Source organism: Staurois parvus, unplaced genomic scaffold (genome assembly GCF_062004578.1).
Source record: "Staurois parvus isolate SC_StPar_1 unplaced genomic scaffold, SC_StPar_1.0 ptg000137l, whole genome shotgun sequence".
Taxonomy (NCBI): Eukaryota; Metazoa; Chordata; class Amphibia; order Anura; family Ranidae; genus Staurois; species Staurois parvus.
The window spans coordinates 3,935,137-3,958,044 of NW_028317933.1; the positions used below are offsets into that span (position 1 = coordinate 3,935,137).

The following is a 22,908-nucleotide window of genomic DNA, read 5'->3' on the forward strand; positions in this document are numbered from 1 at the left end:
ACACGCATATGCGCACGCACAGAGTAAATTACTTATGAAAAATGCAGATTTTCCTTTTTTTTCTACTGAGGAATACGTGGCGCTTATTTGCGCGCCTGTGTGCACAGGCACTTTGTAAATAATGGGCTACATTTTACCTCAGTAAAAAAAAAAAAAACTGTACTGAGCCTTTTTAAGCTGCAGTGTGCAAGAGGCCTACGTGTGTAAGGCATTGTTTTTAGGAGCAGCATTTAAAGTGGTTGTAAAATCTATACAATTTTTTTACCTTGATGCATTCCTTGCACTAAGGTAAAAAAAAATGTTTCCGTTAATGTTTTGCCCCTTCACCCCCCCAATACTTTCCAGAGTCCAGTCTCAATCCAGCGAGGGCCGTGCCCATGTGCTGTGATTCTCTAATCTCCTTCCTGCTTTCATGGGCTTTGCTGAGAGCAGCGGGAGCCATTGGTCAGTCAAATTCTGTGACATTGGGCAAGGCCAATCTTTGCTGTCTGTGTCAATGGACACAGACAGCGGGGCTCGGGATCGAGCACACAGGTATGCAAAGATAGGAAATTGCTTCCTATGGTGGCACACTGACATGAGTATCCAGGAGCTAGGGACCCGAGAAAAGGAGCTTTCTGGCCTGCTATTTGCAATTTCATTGAGCAGGTAGGTATACACCTGTTTTGTTATTAAAAAAAAAAATAAAAACATTAGACTTTACAATAACTCTAAATTTCATTGTATCTTCTTTGTATAATCCTAATAAAGGCTTTCTGGTCTGTTCTATTCTATTCGAATGCAGGGACTGCCCACTTACAGCCCTATTGTCCCCCAATTAATGCCTTTTGAGTTACTGCACAGATGCCATAACTCAAATAAAGTTGATGCTGTGATCCAAGGACATGGCCTGAGACACAGCATGGGTGAAACATCTATGATCTGGACCAGCTTGGCCCAGCGCAGGCTGCACATCATTGATCTGGACCAGCTTGACCCAGCGCAGGCTGCACATCATTGATCTGGACCAGCTTGGCCCAATGTGGGCTGCACATCATTGATCTGGACCAGCTTGGCCCAATGTGGGCTGCACATCATTGATCTGAACCAGCTTGGCCCAGCGCAGGCTGCACATCTATGATCTGAACCAGCTTGGCCCAGCGCAGGCTGCACATCATTGATCTGGACCAGCTTGGCCCAGCACAGGCTGCACATCATTGATCTGGACCAGCTTGGCCCAGCACAGACTGCACATCATTGATCTGGACCAGCTTGGCCCAATGTGGGCTGCACATCATTGATCTGGACCAGCTTGGCCCAATGTGGGCTGCACATCATTGATCTGAACCAGCTTGGCCCAGCGCAGGCTGCACATCTATGATCTGAACCAGCTTGGCCCAGCGTAGGCTGCACATCATTGATCTGTACCAGCTTGGCCCAGCGTGGGCTGGACATTATTGATCTGGACCAGCTTGGCCCAGTGTGGGCTGCACATCATTGATCTGAACCAGCTTGGGCCAGCGCGGGCTGCACATCATTGATCTGAACCAGTGTGGCTCAGTGTGGTCTGCACATCATTGCTCTGGACCAGCTTGGCCCAGCGTGGGCTGCAAATCATTGCTTTGGACCAGCTTGGCCCAGCTTGGCCCAGCGTGGGCTGCACATCATTGCTCTGGAACAGCTTGGCCCAGCGTGGGCTGCACATCATTGCTCTGGACCAGCTTCTGAACAAGACTAAGGATCCATTCACACAGGCATATGCGTATTTTCTGCATGAATGCAAATATGTATCTAAAGTACTTGTGATTAGATGCATACAGCGTTTAGTCACCGTCATACCGCTGCTATTTAAAATTGCTTGATTTGTGTGCAATTTCAGCGCGATTCCAGGTGCGATTTTTAAAACTTTATTGCTACTTGTGAAGATTTTCAACGATTTATTGCAGTTTGAATGTGATTTCTATTATATTCTAAGTATGTGAAATCACAACAAAACTGCAGAAAAAGTAATGCAAGAACTACTTTAGAGATTGCGCTGCATATGTTAAGACACTGACATTCACATTCATTAGTTGTGATTTCAGGTGCGATTTCAATTCACAAATGGCACCTGAAATCGCACTGGTGCGACCGGGCACTTAGACCTGTACAATTCTTTTCATTCAAATGAATGGCTTACATATATGCATATACACGTTTGTGGGCATTCATGCCTAAAATCTGAAGATCTGTGCGGCCCTGGACACAGAGGTGTCCTACTTTTTTTCTGTACAGCTGAACACATTTTCACAGATAAGTGTAGCTGTGTGTATAGACTCATTGACTGTGATATTGCTGCATTTAGATGAGCACAAAGCTATGCAGTGTTTTTTGTCTGCCTGTGTAAATTGCCCTAAAAATTGCCATTTTCAGGCACATTACACAGGCATAGTCCCCTGTTGCCACTTTCAAGAAACCCAGGGTGAAAAAAGGTTAAAACAATAATTTTCTGAAAATAAAACATAGTAAATGTTTAAATTGCACAGTGCTATAATGTGCTAAACATCACCCGGTTTATATCGACTTTGAATAAAAACATAATTTTAGCAGAAAAGATCTCTCATTTAATCACTGTCATGCAGTCATGCAATTGTGGTCACTCCGTTTTAAAGAAATTCATTATCCATCTTAACATTCAATATATCTTTTAAGATAAAGGCAATTTTAAGACATCGATTTCCCCAGAGGTTGAAAAGATGGATGCCTTTGTTACCGGTCTTCAATAGCTTGTCTTATTTCTTCTGTTTAAGATCTTTAAAATATACACACAGGGGACCTCTATAGGCATATCAAAATTCTGTCAAGTATAATCATTGTAAAAAGAATTATGCATAAAACAAAAGTTACTGGGGCCGTAATTAGCAAACGTTTCATAATTACCTTTATAGAGCATAAACCAGTCTACGCTAGGCTGTACACTTTCAGTATCTTAAAGGTGAAATTTATTCAGCCTATAATTTGTCTTCCCTGGTCTGTTTCCTTCCTCCCCCCTCATTAACATTCTAATGACATCTTTAAATTATACCTCATTTTCATTGCCTAATTTTAGACCCAGTAATGTCATTGCTGAGACTCTGTGCCTCTCTATGCACTGCAATGCAGATCATGGTGCTTGAGAGCAGTCCTGCCTCAGCGCTAGGGCAAGCAGTGGGGTTGGCTCTTGGGAGGTGTTAGGCAAATATTAAAATCCCTCATGGGTGTGTATCACCTGCTAGGTCAACAAGCCCCTTTAAGACATATAGTTACATAGTTATTCTGGCTGAAAAAAGACTAAATTCCATCCAGTTCAGCCATTAAAAAAAGTTATAATCTGATACCCACAGTTGATCCAGAGGAAGGCAAAAAATCCATCAAAGCATGATCCAAATTCCTTCCTGATCCTCCGAGAGGCAATCGGATATTCCCTGGATCAACTTTACCTATAAATGTTAGTATTCAGTTATATTCTGTGTGAAATGAATGGAAATACCACAAATAGCACTCATAACTCTCAAATACACTTAAATAAATGTAAAATTATATAACCAGTGTATAAATAAATATAAATAAACATATAAATATCTAGGAAAGACTCCAGGCCTTTTTTAAAGCCATCTACTGAGCTGGCCAGAACCAACTCTTGAGGGAGTCTATTCCACATTTTCACAGCTCTTACTGTGAAGAAACCTTTCTGTATTGGGAGAATAAATCTCTTTTCCTCCAGATGTAAAGAGTGCCTCCTTGTCCTCTGTGGTGATTTCAGGGTGAATAGCTCTACACCGAGTTCACTATGTGAACCACTGATGTATTTATAAATGGAGATCACATCCCCCCTTATGTATTATACATGGAGATCACATCCCCCTTATGTATTATACATGGAGATTATATCCCCCTTATGTATTATACATGGAGATCATATCCCCCTTATGTATTATACATGGAGATCATATCCCCCCTTATGTATTATACATGGAGATCATATCCCCCCTTATGTATTATACATGGAGATCATATTCCCCCTTATGTATTATACATGGTGATCATACCCCCCTTATGTATTATACATGGAGATCATATCCCCCCTTATGTATTATACATGTTGATCATATCCCCCTTATGTATTATACACAGAGATCATATCCCCCCTTATGTATTATACATGTTGATCATATCCCCCCTTATGTATTATACATGGTGATCATATCCCCCCTTATGTATTATACATGGAGATCATATCCCCCCTTATGTATTATACATGGAGATCATATCCCCCTTATGTATTATACATGAAGATCATATCCCCCCTATGTATTATACATGGTGATCATTTCCCCCCCTTATGTATTATACATGTTGATCATATCCCCCTTATGTATTATACATGGAGATCATATCCCCCTTATGTATTATACATGGAGATCATATCCCCCCTTATGTATTATACATGGAGATCATATCCCCCCTTATGTATTATACATGGTGATCATATCCCCCTTATGTATTATACATGGAGATCATATCCCCCCTTATGTATTATACATGGAGATCATATCCCCCCCTTATGTATTATACATGGTGATCATTTCCCCCCCTTATGTATTATACATGTTGATTATATCCCCCTTATGTATTATACATGGAGATCATATCCCCCCTTATTCTCCTCTTCCTAAGAGAGAATAAATTCAGTTCCTCTAATCTTTCCTCATAGCTGATCTCCTCCATGCCTCTTATCAGCTTGGTTGCCCTTCTCTGCATTTTCTCCAGTTCCCCAATGTTCTTCTTGTGAATTGGTGCCCAAAACTGAACTGCATAGTCCAGATAAGGTCTTACGAATGATCTCGAATGATATCTCTCTCTCTGGAGTCTATACCTCCTTTAATACAAGAGAAGATTTTGCTTGCTTTAGAAACCGCAGCTTGGCATTGCATGCCATTATTAAGTGATCTGTCAGAACTCCCAGATCCTTCTCCACCATTGATTCCCCCAGTTGTACCCCCCTAGTATGTATGATGCATGCATATTCTTCGCCCCCAAGTGCATAACCTTACATTTATCAACATTAAACCTCATTTGCCACATAGTTGCCCAATTAAACAGTGCATTGAGGTCGGCTTGTTAGTTGGAGACATCCTGTAAGGACGTTATTCCACTGCAAAGCTTGTGTCATCAAGTGTTCCCCCTCAAAGCTGCTCATATCTTCAACCATTTTGATTGAGAGCTGCAGAAAGAGGAAGGTTGGACTAATGATTTTATTAGTGGCTATGGCCAGATCTTTAACCTTCCACTAGCAACATGTAGGCAGATGCAGTCTATTTTCTCCACTGTAGGTGGTGCTTGTCCAGAGCAGTACAGCAGCTGGAGGGGAAGTCAAGGGAAACCTAGTTTCTGTATGGTTCCCTGGAGTAGCATTCTGGTTAGCTACACTGCATTCAGAAGATCCAGAAGAGGCTTTTTAAAGCGGTAGTAAAGTCTCATTCTTTATTTTTTAAAAATGGTCCCCTGTGCAGGCTTAGGTCATAATGTACTAGTTTGCACCGCATGCTAACACATTATGACAGATTTACCTGCAGATGGAGCCCTCCAGTGCTGCGCTGACATAGCTTTCCCTGGTCTCTGGTGGCTTCCATCTTCACCCAGTCTACCTTCCAAGTTCCCGATCTTCAGTCACTTGAATGGCTGGGCCGCAGATAATGTCACTTCGCCGTGGCACGATGAGCGGGCCGTAAATGTGGTCTGAGCTGCGCATGTGTGGCTCAGATCACATTACCCGCTGACTTTCAATTACAATACTTTAATACCATTTTGTGTCCCTGCCCCCACGTTTTGGCGCACATCTGCAAAGTGGCTGGTGTAGGGAGAGCATACCCATCTGTCAGAGACAGCACTAACTGTAGGGAGAGGTTCCGGAGCAGTAGGGAAAGAGCAGGGCCTACGTCTGCACTTCTGAAACCTCCCTCTGGAGTTGGACCAGCCAGGCTGCATTCCTTCCGTGACAAGCGGCGTTCTTAGTTCAGGCCTACTACCGCTGACTGTTAGCTGAAAGTTCCTAGTCTAGTGAGCTCCCCACCGGGTTGTTGTACTGTTTGCAAGTTCTTCAATACGCCATTTACTGCACTCTAGGCCTTTGTGTGATTACTGCCACTGCACCACTCAACAAACAGGAGGGGCAGGAGGATTCCTGAGTGAAGTCTTAGAGCAAGTGGGCCCAGGAAGAGAGGGGAAATTGCCCCCTTGTGCTGCTGGAACATAGTGTGCCAGGAACTAGTTGTTTTTATGCATAGACAAAGCTTTAAAGTGAGCCTGGGGATTGGGCTGAGCTGTTGAAGTACCCACACCAGAGAGAGAGAAAGCAGTTGTGGTATGGCCCGGGTCTGATTGTGCTTAGAGGAGCATGAGACTTTTCTTCTGTTGTTCTGTGCTGTTGTGAAGAGACCATGTTGTGATGAGCCATTCTGTCTGTAGGAGAAACTGATTGCTGAGAAAATCAAGCTGCTGTTCCAGTACCCTGTGGTTCCTGTACCCTGTTGTTCCAGTATACAGTTCCAGAATACAGTTGTTCCAGTATCTGGTCATCTCAGTGTTGCTATTGTTGTAGAGTTGCTTCAGGATCTTTGGAGGCAGTGAAAGCACTATTGCATTTTCCCACTAAGTCCACTAAGTCCATTCTGCCAAAGGGGACTGCTATCTATTTACACCCTGGGATTACAAATACTTCCTATCAGGAGTGGGTACTCCATCGTGGAACCCAAGGGCCCCCAGTGCTGGCACACTTGCCAGTGGTTTAGGTGGGAAATAGGTAGCCAAAAGTCATTATTGATTTGTACACGATTTTGCTGGTTCCTCACACTTTGCTCTTTGGCCTTGTTTATCTCTGTATGGTTTATTGCTGTATTTTATTGTATAACCAATCTTTTGCATTTGCCTTGGTCTTTTGCCTTAATAAAGCACTTTGAAAGGTGTTCAGGTCTGTAGGTGGTCCAGTATAGATCAGGTCATCACTGGTGTAGGGCAGAGGGATGTAAACAATCCAGCAGCACCTACAGGAATATTACAAGTGTGGGTTTCGATATCACTGTAAATGTTCTAAATTGAATTTTCCCCACAAGGCTTTTGTCTTTAAATAAAGTCCCTCTTTGTAAGTCACTAGGTGTTTCTGTGAGTTTTGGGTCAGTTTTGGGCAGGCCAGAAGGACAGAAGAATTTGACCAACAGTAGGTTCTTTGAGAGTGAGCGCTGCATATGGATGTCAGTCTTGAGAATTGGGTGTTTCTAGACAGGCTGCATTTGCATGCCGACTTACCTAGGTAATGCTCACATGGGATCCTAAACCACCATAATTAAAATAACTGAAATCCAATGAATGAAAAGGGCGGACAGGGGCCAATAAGCCTGGGGAGGAAGGAACTAGATGATGCTGGATTTGCTCAACTGCAGGTTCAGCCCCTAGCCCATAGTTGCCAACCCTAAAGTCCTATTGCAAGTATTTTTCTTTTAATTTTACCTTTTCAATGCAGGGTCCTTCATGGTTACACTGTGAGTACTGGGCACAGAGGTGGCGCCCCCTCAGGGAGTTGCTCCGGTAAACCCTGTACTCACAGTTCATTCTCAGTCTTCTCAGAGTATTGATGCCTGGTGTCATTCTGGAAGATTGAGGACATCTAGTAACGTAATGATATGACTATGACAGAGCAGAGGTGAAAAATGCAGTCTTTGGTGCGTATGTTTTAATTTTAAACCTTGTGGAATGACTATTGAACAAATGTATCTTGGTGTTGGGTTTTAAATGCTTTTTCCAACCAGCCAAATTCGACCACTCATTTTTTTGTTGGACCAACGGACTGCAGCAGAAAGTTTGTAACAGCACAGGTAAACGACTGAATTGTGTGACAAGGAGTACCTGTAACTTGCAGGTGAATTGACAAGTGTAAAGTTATGAACAATAAAGAAATGCCCGTAGCAAAAAAGAAAGAAGAAATGGCGCAGGGCATACATGACTAGGCCCAGAGTGGGGAAGGAGGAACAGAAAGGGTTAAGGCAGATCCAAGGGGTTTGTTTTGATAGTGGGGGTATTTGGTTGGTGGAAGGTTGAGAGTAGGTGGGGTTTCCTGCACCTTAGGGTGGGGGGTTTCAGTGAGGGGGCGTCAGTTGAGCTGGAAGTCAGGAGTGTGAGCTTCCCTCCCGCCCTCCCTGTTTTTGGTGAGTATTGGGTCCCTCCAGGTAAAGGGGGGTTATGTTGGTTCCTGGGCGGTTGTTGGTCTTTGGAGGCGGTTCTTATCTTGGAAGGTGAAAACAATGGTGTGGGACCCATCGGTGGTATGGGATGCCCGGGGACATTCCCAGATAACCAAGGTTTAACTGGAAGGTGGTGGTGCTGCACTGCGGACGGTATGGTTGTCTCCGAGCTGGTTGGTTGCGGCTGGAGGCCTAGTGTAGATGGTTGTCCGCAGGTGCATTTCGGATTGTTTGGGGGTGCCTTTGAAGACCAACAACAATTCTTTGGGTTTCTGTTATAAGGAATGGTTGGTGTATTTAAATTTGTGTTGTTAATAAAAGGCCATGTTGGCCATTTACTCCAAAATTGGTGTCATGTGTTTTGTAAGTATAATTGGTTAAGGGGAAAGGGGGGTTTGTACAGAACGGTCATGGTGGTAATGGGGAGTGGACAAGCCTATGTCTGGTGCAATAGTCATGTCAAACAGATTCAGCAAGGCAAAAACATGCATACAATGCAGAAAAATACAAAACAGATTTTGAAAGCTGCACAAACATTGACTCTTCACCGCAATGTCTCTGGGGCACAATCAGGCTAATGTGTGGTTGCATAGCTTAGTTTCTATAAGATCCCATTCACACCTGCGCAACTTGTCAATGCTACTTTGAACATCAGAGTTGTATGACAAGTCGTACCCCATGTTTTCCAATTAAAACCGTTTATATATGTTGCAGCGAAATCAAAGTAGTTCATGCACTACTTTGGTTCAATTTTCATGGAACTTGAGGCCCATAGACTTCAATGTTAACCCTCAAAATTGGCATGAAAGTCATACTGTATGTTTTACTTTCAACAGTGGTGCAACAGTGGGTCCGATATTGTAGAGGGACAAGGCAGATCCAAGTCAGACCCATCCAAAGTTGCGTCAAGGTTGCACCAAAGTTGCACTCAAGTGTGAATACAGCCTAAGACTCTAGCAACTCACTAACTGAAAATCATACCTTACTACCCAGTAGGGCAGTTCACGACACCAATGGTTGCTTGCATGTATCCTCTATAAATGGCATCCCTCTCAGTAATCTGCAGGGTAGCTCCATTACCACAGGTGAACAGCAGGAGGGATTCAGAACTGAGAACACGGGGGCACCTCACTGAAACTGCAGTAGCAAATGAGATGTTTCTTCTCATAGTTGCTGCATCTTCTGGAGAAGCTGTATGCTATTAGTCTCTGGCTTGGCTGCCCACACGTTGGTTCTGACAGTGGAGGACCTATGACCTGGCTGCATACTTTCCTAGCTACCTCTTCCTCATCAGGTGTGTCCTCTCTGAGATGCTGAAGGAGGAAAGCAGAGAAATATATCTTCCCTGGGCACGTCCGGTATGTTTTCCAATAGTATGCATTGTTTGGAAAGAAGCCCTACATAAAACTGTGTATTTTGTCTATTCTGCTTATGTTGTATGAGGCACCAAAATGCCTCATGGCAGCAAACGAGAAATAATTTATGTTAGTTATTGCTCTAGGGGTCAATATTATGTTTCCTTGTCTTTGTATAGAAGTTTTAAATTGATATTATAATGACAATTACTTTCAGAGTCCAATGAGATTTGAAAATTACAGTCACATGGGTAAAATTTAATTCCTTAACACTGGGTCAAAGTCGTGTGCTAAAAGGGATTGGAAATCCAAAATTTTACAGTTGTTATTGGAACAGAAGGTCATGGGGGAATGTTCCAGTGGGAATATTTGTTACGTATATCTAAGAGGAGATTTTTGTACAGAACAGGAAGTGAAGGGAAATCTCCCCAAAGAGACACAGACCGTATTTTCTCCGAATTTAACTATCTGCAACTCTATTTAAAATATAAAAAGTTAACGTATATGTAAACCCTAATAAACAATAGCTTATTTTATTTTTTTATAAAATACTTGTTTTTTACATCTTTGTTGCATCTCAGTACACTTTTGCAGCCTCTTTGTAACTACTTCCTGTCTACATGAACTCCAATAATGGCTGCATGGTAATTTTGAAGTTGAAATAGTGAGAACAGCGGACCATGCCTGCCTAATGTATTGAAATGGCAAATTGTAGTCTCCAACGGATGCCCATGTGACAGGGTGACAATGCAGGAGACCAACTAGGAGACAAGGTCAACCCATAATAGTAATTCTATATGGAATGCTGAATTTTATCAGCAGTTAGATTCTCCGTTCATTTGAATGTGGACACTCTATGATATATCATAACCAAGCTAATTCTTATATTTAGATGCTTGCCTATTATGTTTGCGTGTTGTTTTTTTTAAACAAGGACCTTAATGGCAGGATCACCAGGTATTCTTTCAACAAAAGCTGCACATTTTAAAATAATTGAAAATGATTCTTGAAATGACATATAGCTTAGATGAGAGTTTACTGATTGGGTTTAAATATACTTTAGACTAATGTAAATTAAGTGATGCCACCATTACAAGGCAGGGTAGCCTTTTGTCGAGCTCCCCGACTTACCAATAATCAGGTGTGGTTGTCAACCTCAAAGACATTTAAAGAAACACAGAGCAGCTGCGAAGAGTAGACTGCCAAAGTAGGTACGGCAATTATTCACCCAAGCAGAGTAGCTCACAAAATATAACTATGCTTTATTAGTTTCAGATAAAAAATGTGTGATATCTTCCAATAGTGAAAACCTTACACAACCACCTAAAAACACCATATAAAACCAAAACAATCCGGATTGTATAGCGCCAGTGGTACCTATTAAACAATAGTGAAGCATAGAAATTGTTGACGCTAAAAGTAATCAATGGTAATATATAGCATGTAATCTTAGTATTATCAATTTTGGACACTATAGAGAATATTACCTATTGTTAATACTAACATTACATGCTATATATTACCAATGATTATTCAGGGAGATTTATTGCCCAATCTAGGTGTCCGTTTATGACGCAGAGAATAGCTGCGATTCAGAGGATCATTCACAGTTTATGACACTCAGGAGATCAGCGGAGAACATGTTCAGCCCTTCACTGGAGATCTGTGTTCTCCCTCCAGATTCTCCAGCCCAGAGCTGGAGAATCGGAGGAACCGCAAACCAAGCAGCGATAATTTACCTCTGTTTAGTAAACTGATCTTTTACTGTAATCTCATGAGATTATAGTAAAATCAGCCGTTTTCCAGCATTTGTAGACCGTTTTCCAGCGTTTGTAGATCGTTCTCCCTTCGTTTGGAGAACTGATCTACACCGCTTCATAAAAGGCATTCACAGGAGAACTGTGTTCTCCGAGAATGCCGGAGAACTGAGCAGCGATCTATTACCGCTGGTTCATAAACGGACACCTTAGTTTCCATTTGTGAACTTTTAGCGTCAGTAATTTCTTTGCTTCACTGTTGTATAATAGGTACCATTGGCTCTTTGCAGCTGCTCTGTGTTTCCTTACACCTACTTTACCCAGAAATGGTTTTCATTTTTTCAATTTTGTTATACTGTGTGAAGTATTTGTAAGCATTATAGATATTATTATCTTCTCGGCTCTAGGATCACATTGTGTGCTAAGGGTGGTGCAGTAATATGGTATTTTGTATGTTCATAAGGTTTAAACAAATTTTTTTCCTTTTTTTTTTTTTTTAAAGCTGAACTCCATTCTGAAATAAAATACACACTTTAAAGGAGAAGTATAGTCAAACTTTTTTGGCTTTACTTCTATGGATCATAGGAGTGCAGTTACTTCTTGCAATCCGCTGAAAACCTGAGCCAGCCCCTCCCTCCCCCTCCACAGCCCAGTGTTCCAGTGAGCGCTGTGGGGAGGAGGAGCAGAGAGCTGGAACTAATCGATCACGGTTTTTGATCACTCAGTTCTCTGTGCAGAGCAGGCCGAGGACTCCACCTATGTGAGTATAATGTTTTCTTTTTTCAACAGCCAAATACTATAACCAGTACAACCAGATGTTAAGTTGATTCGACTTCTTTTTAAAATATCTACAGCCCCTTTCTCTTTTCTTATCTTTTTTTGTTTTGTTTTTTTGGCCAGTCTTGTAAGTGTGAGAGGCTTCAGTAGTATGTATATACCACATTTTGTCTACTTTTTAAATCTGGGTAATAATGCCCTTTGAAGTAACAGGAGCCAAGTGCACTTCTCCCTGTTAAGTGTGTTACCATTGCAGCATTATAACATACACCAGAAATTAATTGTACACTGTAGAAATAAAATAATAAGCAATTAATCCAGTAAGAGAAAAATTGCAAATGTGCAGATGGGAAATGATTATAAGGATTAATTAAAAATTTGGCAATGTCTGGAGTGAGAAAGGAATCAGTAGTGGCCAATTGGCACTGATGTGTTGGGTCACATGACAAGCACAAGAAATTTGTGTCACAATCAGGGAGGGCGCTAGTGAAAGCACCTTCCTGTCTGTTCACAATGAAGTAGACCTGTTACAATAAAATATAGTTTTGGTGTCCGTCTTCTGGTCCTCTCAGTGTCGAAAACATTTTCACATTCAGAAGAAAATAAACTGCACGTAGCATGAAGTCCACTTCTAATTAGCTAGACTTCTAGCCAATCAAGATTTACTTTCCTGGTGGAAAAATCTTGCCCCCTTCCTAGGGAAATTTTCGAATGCTTATATCTCTAAGGAACGTCCACCAAAAGATTGGTGACAAAAGAACAGGGATCACTATATACTGGAATGCTTATGTCCTTCTCAAAAATATATTCCTAAAGGTATAGGCAGGTGCCTAAAGCCCTGCTTCACATCTACCCGGTTTCCCTACGGCCCTATTTGCTCAGGCATAGCAGCCCATGCATTTGAATGGGCTGCTGTACCCTCCACAAAATGCAGGAAATAGGTCCCTGCGCCTTTTCAGAAAACACGGCTACAGGAGAACCACATAGTGCAGTGCAGTAATGGTCCAACCACACATCTCTTAAATTGCTGCACATTTTATTCAGCCCACACTATTGTGAACCTAGCCAAAATTGTTTTTTCGTATTATGTCTTTGTTGCTTTTTCAAATGTTTTATTTTGTATTGACTGCTATACTATACCGTCAAGTCCGAAAATATTGGGACATCGACACAATTCTAACATTTTTGGCTCCATACACCACCATAATGGATTTGAAATGAAACGAACAAGATGTGCTTTAACTGCAGACTGTCAGCTTTAATTTGAGGGTATTTATCCAAATCAGGTGAACGGTGTAGGAATTACAACAGTTTGCATATGTGCCTCCCACTTGTTAAGAGACCAAAAGTAATGGGACAATTGGCTTCTCAGATGTTCCATGGCCAGGTGTGTGTTATTCCCTCATTATCCCAATTACAATGAGCATATAAAAGGTCCAGAGTTCATTTCAAGTGTGCTATTTGCATTTGAAATCTGTTGCTGTCAACTCTCAAGATGAGACTCCCAATATTTATGGACCTGACTGTATGTCACATCTCTGCCTTTTGACTAAGATCAAGTGTAGTATCTGTTCTTATCAGTTTTCAGTTTTCCCCAGTTGATGGAAGAGCTCTCCCTAACTTCTAATGTCTTTCTGATTTGATTGGGGCTGCATTTGTGCTGAGATGGAATGTGCAGGTAATTGGGAGGGGGGGGGGGGAGGGTCTGCCCTGATGTCAAGGGGAGGTTCTGTGGCTTTTGGGTCTTTTGGCTCTCCCCATCCGGAGGGATCTCTCTTTGGGAGAGCCCCTCAGAAAGTACTTGGCGAACCAGACTCAGCTGGTCCCTAAGGAGTATGGTCCAACTGGCTTTAGCCTAGGTAGACCATGCCGTACTTTGCCTCTATCAGGAGCCTTGCTCCTTGGAAGGTTCAGGGTTAGAGGCCATTTCCCTTCAGAGGACTGGCCATACTGTACCCTCTGGGCACTTTTTTGTGTGCTGTAATTTCACTTTAAATCTTTTACTTTTTTTGTTTATAGGGGCTTCAACAAAGCACCACATCGAAAAGCTAGAAATTAAAAATTGACTGCTATACTGTGTCTTTAACTGCTTCCTCCAGGGAAGGAAAGGTTAAGCACACTATTCCTTTCACAGGTGTTCATTGGTGCTAACCCCTATCGGTGGAGATAAATATAAGAGAAGAGCAGCTTTGCCAGCACTTACACCATGTATGGGAACTAGAAAGGAGATTATGTCATTATGTGATTGAACTTTGCCTAATCATTCTCCCCTTGGTGAGAACCCAGTTGGGGTTCCTAGGACATGGACATTATGGACCTTCTCCTTATTGAGCTATGAGCTATTATGGGGCAATGGAAACAGGAGGTACCAGGAGCTAGAGGAGTCAATGACTGTGGAATTATGTTAACAAGAATTGTACTTTGAAGATGTAATGGATAAAGTATCATCACCAGTTCTGTTGTTTACAAGTTCTGCCTGCTCTGAAGTGATTCAAGTATACATAAATGGGGTGCATGCATGGCATTTTACATAACAAAGGCACATCAGGGGCCAAGGCAAAGCATAAAGGAGATGCAGTGTCCTAAAAGGGGTCAAGGTTACCTTATAAGAGTTGGGCTATTATTACCAGCGACCACAGGACTAATGTCTAAGTGCAATATAGCAGCCATTCGAGAAGCTAAGGTGGCTTGAAATAAGTGATGGAGGCGAGCACTAGAGCCTGTGTGCTTGAGGTCCTTCCCTAATGATCGGTACCCAAACTTGGGTCCCATTATGTTATGCTAGGGACCCTGCCAAGAAGACACGGAAAGATGGAATGAGGCCTGGGAGCATTAAAGCACAGATAAAAATGGTACAGAGTTTTCTGGTATACAAAACTAAGAAGGGAGATGAAGATTTAAACATGCTTACTAGTATCACTGAGATGAGGTGATGATTACTGAGCTGGTGGAACCCAGTACACACTACGTGTCTCCAGCTTTGGAATTCCGCATGGAAGAAGTGTGAGAAGGAGTTCATATCTGTGCTATCCAGTTGGAGAGAAGAGAGAGCTGAGGAACAAAATCCAAGAGGTAACGAAATGTCTGCAGGGAGAAAATGTCTCTCATAATGGAAAGAGCCATCTTAATTCCATACACCGTATGAGTATGCTGTCAACTCAGAGCGCTGTGCTGCAGCCCTGACTCCCATGCGCATGCAGGGGAGTGACTTCAATGTGGCTAGATCATTCAAAGGGCCGGGGCCCGCAAACCTGAAAAGAAGACTGGATGAGGAAGGAAGCCCTGTCAGCAGTGAGAGTGCACCACAGGAGTGCTTCGTTATACAGGTAAGTCTGCCATAATGTGCTAGTATGCGGTGCTATGCAGTGCATACCAGCCTGGCAGAGTGGTAGGATGTGCCCATATAAAATTAGGGTGATTAGCCAGTAGGGGTTGGTTTCTGGTTGGAGTATGGAGTGCTGTGTCGAGTATTGTGAGGCCTGGAGGGGAGCCCAGGGGTGGGGGCTCTGCCTCCAGGCAGGAGCTGAGGAAGGAAGGAAAGGAGCAGTTTGATCAGAGGGATCTTCACCACCCTTCAGTCTCGTCCAGGGGACACTCTGTATGGCATAGGAGGACTTGTACAGCAGGAGGTCTGAACAGCAGTCTTTGCCGAGCAGCAGGATTTTGGGACAATGTGAGTACCTCAAAATACCACCCCCAGAGCCAACAAAGGGAGATGGCAGCCAAATGCAATATTTAGCTAGCCTAAAAAGGGACAGTGTCACAACTTACCTTAACCCCACCCTTGCTCTTGGATTCAGTCATAGAAGCCAGGTGGGCTGGTATTTTCTACATAGAGCTCCTGCATACAGTTGGAACTTTGCTATTTATACTAAGAGGACATAGAGCTCCTAAAAGCATATTGGATATTTGCTGCTGATCCATTTTGTTGTCCAAATTGTACATGGAGATGTTGTCCTCCAGGTTAGGCATCTCATAACTCCTTATCCCCATCCAAGTTTATATTCCCTCAATAAAACATAAAAACAAGCCCAAGGACTGGTTATTGACCAAGAATGCCAGCTGGAAAAATGTGTGTTGCCTGGCTGTGCAGTCAATGGGGGACCCAAAATCCAGCGGCTCCTCAGGGAGCAAAGCTACACATAAATACAAATTCTTTGGTAGGTAGGATAGCTCTTGTATATGTCCATATCTCATCTGTGCATTTAACAGCTTGCTTGGAGTTCAGCTTTAAAATACTATAGGTCTTATTAAGACTCATTACATCACAACACCTCCAAAATTTGCCCAATGTTTAGTCCAGGGTTGGACAATACAAAAGAATTGCAGTGCCGCTATCCTCACAAAGAACCTATTTCGGTAATACAAATCTAAACCAACATGGCCACTGTCCTGAGGCAGTCAGGCTAGGAGACAACACCTTATGAAATGGTCTCATTATTCATAATTAGAATATCTGTCCAGACACCCTAAACACACATCTTGCCTATGTCCTACATGAGTTCTCATTGATTTTATCCTTGTATCACTTCAGGTGTAATGAGCCTTACATTCAATTGTATTTTATTTACTTGCACATCAAGAGATCCTTCGATTTTTCTGGGTCTATTTATCCAAGGCTCACTCCCTTTATGACTCTGTATGGCCTCCCTGTCCACACATTGTGTAATCATGGTATGTGCCCCCATTCTTGTCTCTTTTGTGAATTTTTTGTCCTGTCTAGCAGTAAACCAGAATTTATAAATTTAAAGCTGAATTCCAAAAATGTAAAAAAGAAAAACAGCACAAGGGACAGTAGTACATACTTTAAATGAGAAGTGTGCCGTAGGCTGCTGGCTGCTGTTTTAGTTGAAATTTCAAGTCATTAGTGGGATCAAATTGTAGTTTGTTTTCAACTGGAGCGGCCAGAAAATTCAAATGAGCAGAATGGAGATTTTTTATCGAATGAACAAATTTCTAACAGTGAATGTTGTTTTCATTTGAGAAATAAAGTAAAATTTCAGGATAAATCTAACTAATCTTAAAAATCTCCCCTCCCCCTCCTAAAACCTACTTTTACTAGCCTGTGTAAGAAAGATCTGTATACTTACCTATTTTCAGGCCCGCTCTGGTCCGGTCACATGCTCTCCCTTGTGTCAACCAGCTCTGATGGGACACCTGATGTAAAAGTGGACACCTGATGGGTGTTTATTTAACCACTTCCTGTCCAGAAACTTTTACCCTCTTCCTGTCCAGGGCAATTTTCATCTTTCAGCGCTATCACACTTTGAATGACAATTGCGCGGTCATGCAATACTGTACCCATATGAATTTTTTACCATTTTTTTGAGACAGATAAAGCTTTATTTTGGTGGTATTTATACACCGCTGGGATTTAAATTTTTTTTGCTATGCTTTGCTATTTTGAAAATAAATAATCTTTCATCATAAATCTTGACCAAAATGTATTCCGTTATATTTTTAGTAAAAAAAAAATAAGCCAAATTAGTTTATAACCAAACATTATAATTTTTAAACATTTTTTTTACATTTTTATTTTATTTTTTTATATTATTATTTATGTTTTTTTTGTTTTTTTTACATACTGTCACCCTAGCAGTACAGTGTCACCATGGTGACACTGTACTACTTGTGGGGGGTGATGAAATTTTTTTTTTTTTTTTTTTACAGTGATTGCTTTTACACCGATATAGGATGTAAAAGCAATCATTTCTCTTTCTCTCTGTCTGCATTCTTGCAGCCATTGAGAAATACTGAGTGAGCTGTGATTGGTCACACCTTGTCACATGGTACAAGGCTGTTGTGAATAGCCTTGTACCATGTGACCTCTGTGATCATTCACAGATTTCACACGTAGTAAGCAATGATGTCAGAAGTGCTTACTACTTTGCATGTGATCACTGATTGGCCAATCAGTGATCACATGTTCGGGACCTCGTATAGAGGTCCCGTCCAACGATGTGTGATTCACTGTGTCCGGAGGACACAGCGGGCACAGGATCGCGGTGCTGCGCGCTCCCAGGGAGCGCGCACAGCTAGAAAAGGCGGGTGCCGTTTATGAACGGCAACCCGCCCCTATAGTGCCACCGCCCTGCCATTTATAAACAGCAGGCGGACGGCAAGTGGTTAATATTTATTCTTGTAATTTTATTCTGCATAAAACATTAAACAGCGTCATTTCATGGAATAATTTACGAGGGCATGTTTAGGGGCGAGTTACTTTTAAGGTCTGGCTGGTAGCTCAGGATTTGAAATTTTGAGCCCTGCTATAGCCCTTCCAATGACTGCTCTCCATCGTTTCTCCTGCAGCTGCTGCTGGCTGACACAGGGGAGCCGGATCACGTGACCAAACTGGAGCAAACTTCTTACAGAGTTTGGTCAGCATCGGTGTTAGGAGGGGGGGAGGGAGCTTTTGTAAAGTTAGTTATGTTTATCCCGGCATTGATCGCAAAATCAAAGCAAACAAAATTTTGAAGTACTTTCAAACAAAATTCATCTGGTCATCAAATGTTGCAAATAATATTTGTTTTACCCCCTTCATTACCAAGCCATTTTCCAGTTTGGCACTGTGCTACTTTAAAGGGTAATTGCTTGGTCATGCAACATTATACTCAAATTAAATGTATATATTTTTTTTCACACAAATAGAGCTTTCTTTTTGGTGGTTTTTGATCAACACTGGTTTTTTTTTTTTATTATATAAATGAAAAAACTGAACATTTTGGGGGGAAAAAAACCAATATATTCCACTTTTTTGTATAAAACATATCTAATAAAAAAATAAAATTTTTTTTTATAAATTTAGTCCAAAATGTAATCTGCTACGTCTTTGGTAAAAAAAATCTCAATAAGTGTATATTAATTGGTTTGTGTGAAAGTTATAGATTCTACAAGCTATGGTATATATACTGGAATTTATACAGCAATTATGCTATAATGGCGGTGATCAGTGACTTATAGTGGGACTGTGATAGTTGTGCAGGCAATCTGGTGCTAGCTGACACTGACTGGGAGATACACTGACACTGACATCAATAGTGACACTAATACAGTGATCAGTGCTAATACTGTACAGTGTCACTGTACTAATGACACTGCCTTGGAAGTAATTAACATCTAGAGGCAATCAAGGGGTTCATTGTGTGCCTACCAATGTGTAATGTGTGTTATAAGTGCTGCTTTTACTTTACTGTATGGCTCTTTACTCTCCCTGCAGGGAGAATAAACAGCCAGATCACTGTTCCCTGTACACAGAGTTCCCTGTTTTGTAAACGCACAACTCTGTGTGTAATTGGACACAGACGATTAGTTGATTTCAGCCAAATTCATTGTATGAAATCAGCTGCCAAACTCGTGCTGTGTCCAAACACAGTGCAGGTCGGCAGGGGGCGTGGCCAGGGGTGTATTTACCACAAGGCAAACAAGGCATTTGCCTAGGGTGGCATTTTTCATGGGGGCAACGCTGCCCCCTGGAAGAAGAGACAGGAGAAGGGACACACGCGTCATGGGGACCGGGTGGGATCCAAGAGAGGCTACGGGCTCCTTGACGGTGTATGCAGAGCATGATTCTCATTCCAGGGGATGCCTGGAGCTGTGAAGGTGAGTGGGATCTCTCAGGGGGGTGGCTGGTGTATGGAGGGTGGTGGTAGTGGAAGGCTCTATTGGGTGAGGGTGGTAGTGTTGGTTGGTGTCAGGCTCTCTCCATGGGGGGCATCCAAATTTTGTGTTGCCTAGGGCAGCACAAAACCTAAAAACACCACTGGGCGCGACGTACTAGTATGTTGCCTGGCCTGGCTGTGCCAATCGCCAGCAGTACATGTACTGCTCGTGAGTGGCAAGTGGTTAAAAAAATCTACTAGCCAGGTTTTGTCTCTATATCATGCTGGTACCTTTATCTGTTTGACAAGTAGTAGTGTAGGTTTGTAGTAATCTGATAGCTGAGCTGGACAGAGATAACGTCTTTGTTCAGCAACAGATGTTCAGCTTCTGGAATATTGCCAATATAGACCTCTAACATATTAATGTATATGGTGTGCTGTTTGCATGAGATGAAGGGACTGCATGCTGTTTCAATCAATGGATTTCTCAACATCGCCAAATTTATGGCTTTTTTTTTTTTAAACACAATAAAAGAGCCACTATTGTTCTGTTAGCCTTTCTGATGGATCCATGAAAGGTGCCATTTGATCATTGATTCGGAGGTCAGCAGTGCAAGCAGTGCCTGTGGCAATAGGGCTCCCTGATTGGCCAAAACTGATGCTGAATTCTTGTTTTTTATAAACATCGGCATTATTTTCTGCTGTAAAACCTAACATAATATAAAATTCAATTGCTCATTATGTATTTTATGATTTACAAGCCACATTCCAGAAGACTTAAGGTGGACCTTAACTCAAAAAGTAAAGATTTGATATCTTATAACAAACATCTAGAAATTTTAATTTTACCTCAGCTGTACCATGAATATGTTTCCTTTTGTCTGGAATTCTCTCTGAAAAATATCAGTACACTTAATGGTATATGACGGTGTCTAGGCACTTCTGTGACTATAGCCCCCATAGTTGTATGTCTACAGTGAGAAATCTCAGGCACATTACCTCTGAATACTAATCTAACGAGATATGGAGTAAGATTTAGTGATATGTATCACTACTGGGCTGTTCCCTGTTCTCCTTGCTCAGACACGAGGAAGCAAAACCCTGCCTATACCAAGATGACTGTCTTCACAAAGTTAGTAAAGGTAAAGATCATCTGGGAGACCACAGGCAATACTGGTGAGTAAACCTTTGATCTCAACCTGTTTTTTTGGGCATAGCCTCTAGAGTTTAGTTCCTCTTTACACTGTTACAAAGTTGGTTTTTACCTACCTTCCTTCAGAACAGTTTTGAGTAAAGTTTTCTTCACCTACCTTCCTCTATGACAGTTTTGAGTAAACTTGGCTTTTACCTACCTTCCTCTAGAACAGTTTTGACTAAAGTTGCCCTTATCTACCTTCCTCTATGACAGTTTTGAGTAAAGTTGGTCTTTACCTACAGTGTCTTCCTCTAGAACAGTTTTGAGTAAAGTTGTTTTCACCTACCTTCCTATATGACAGTTTTAAGTAAACTTGGATTTTACCTACTTCCTCTAGAAAAGTTTTGAGTAACGTTGTACTTATCTACCTTCCTCTATGACAGTTTTGAGTAAAGTCAATCTTTACCTACCTTCCGTTAGAACAGTTTTTAGCAAAGTTAGTCTTCACCTACCTTCCTCTATGACAGTGTTGAGTAAAGTTGGCTTTTACCTACCTTCCTTTAGCACAGTTTTGAGTAAAGTTGGTCTTTACCTACCTTCCTCTAGAACAGTTTTGAGTAAAGTTGGTCTTCACCTACCTTCCTCTATGACAGTTTTCAGTAAAGTTGGCCTTTACCTACCTTTCTCTAGAACAGTTTTGAGTAAAGTTGGTCTTTACCTACCTTCCTCTTTGACAGTTTTGAGTAAAGTTGGTCTTTGCCTACCTTCCTTTAGAACAGTTTTGAGCAAAGTTAGTCTTCACCTACCTTCTTCTATGACAGTGTTGAGTAAAGTTGGCTTTTACCTACTTTCCTTTAGAACAGTTGTGTGTAAAGTTGTTCTTTACCTACCTTCCTATATGACAGTTTTGAGTAAAGTTTGTCTTTACCCATATTCCTCTAGAATGGTTTTGAATAAAGTTTGTTTTTATCTACCTTATCTACCTTCTTGTTTTTTTATAAACAACGGCATAATTTTTCTGTTGTAAAACCTAACATAATATAAAATTCAATTACTCATTATGTATTTTATGATTTACAAGCCACATTCCAGAAGACTTAAGGTGGACCTTAACTCAAAAAGTAAAGATTTGATATCTTATAGCAAACATCTAGAAATGTTAATTTTTCCTCAGCCGTACCATGAATATGTTTCCCTTTCTCTGGAATTCCCCCTGAAAAATATCAGTACACTTAATGGTATATGACAGTGTCTAGGCACTTCTGTGACTATAGCCTCATAGTTGTATGTCTACAGTGAGAAATCTCAGGCACATTACCTCTGAATGCTAGTCTAAGGAGATATGGAGTAAGATTTGGTGATATGTATCACTACTGGGCTGTTCCCTAGGATCCTAGTGGATATTGGCAGGGCAACCGATGATCCTGTGGCTATGTGAGTAAGTGATCCCAGTGCTGAAGTGTAGTGACTGAGTATAGTTTTTAAACTCTGGAAGGAGTACAGGTCACCATCAGCATAGAGATCATGTGGGATATTATTTTTTTCTGCACAGTACAGCCAGAAGTTGTATACAGTGCAGCCAGACGTTGAGGAGTCCCTTGAGTTGTTCAGTTCCACAGTTTTATGGGGTATCCCATGCTCCCTCTCTATATCCAAATTCATTGTTCCCAATACATATTCAAAAAGAAACCCCTAGACTGTTGTTTGAAACCAGTGGAAGAGGGCAAAACATTTTTGTGCCTGGCTATGTGTGCTCTAAGTGGGAAATAGGACTACATACACCAATGGCTCTTTAGGAGGTGCGCTACACCTCTCATGCTTATTTAGTGGTTTTGATACTTTCTGATGCACAGATTTGGTAGAATTATACAAAGTAGGGCCAGATTTGTACCTTGGGGAGCTTAGGGCACTTCAAGTTTTTGGGGGGTCTCTCATACACAGAATTGGTTTACATTAATGTAATGTGTGGTTCGCTTGAGCTGCCAAAATTCGTTTTTAAAAATGATACAATATGCCAGTCCAAAGTAAAAACTTTTACATTTTATGGCCAGC

The 22,908-nt window shown here is 41.6% G+C and overlaps 1 pseudogene; it reads left to right on the forward strand.

Annotated features, from left to right (window-relative positions):
- Positions 1-13,652: 13,652 nt before the first annotated feature.
- LOC149465756 (U2 spliceosomal RNA) lies at positions 13,653-13,780 on the forward strand (annotated as a pseudogene).
- Positions 13,781-22,908: the final 9,128 nt, after the last annotated feature.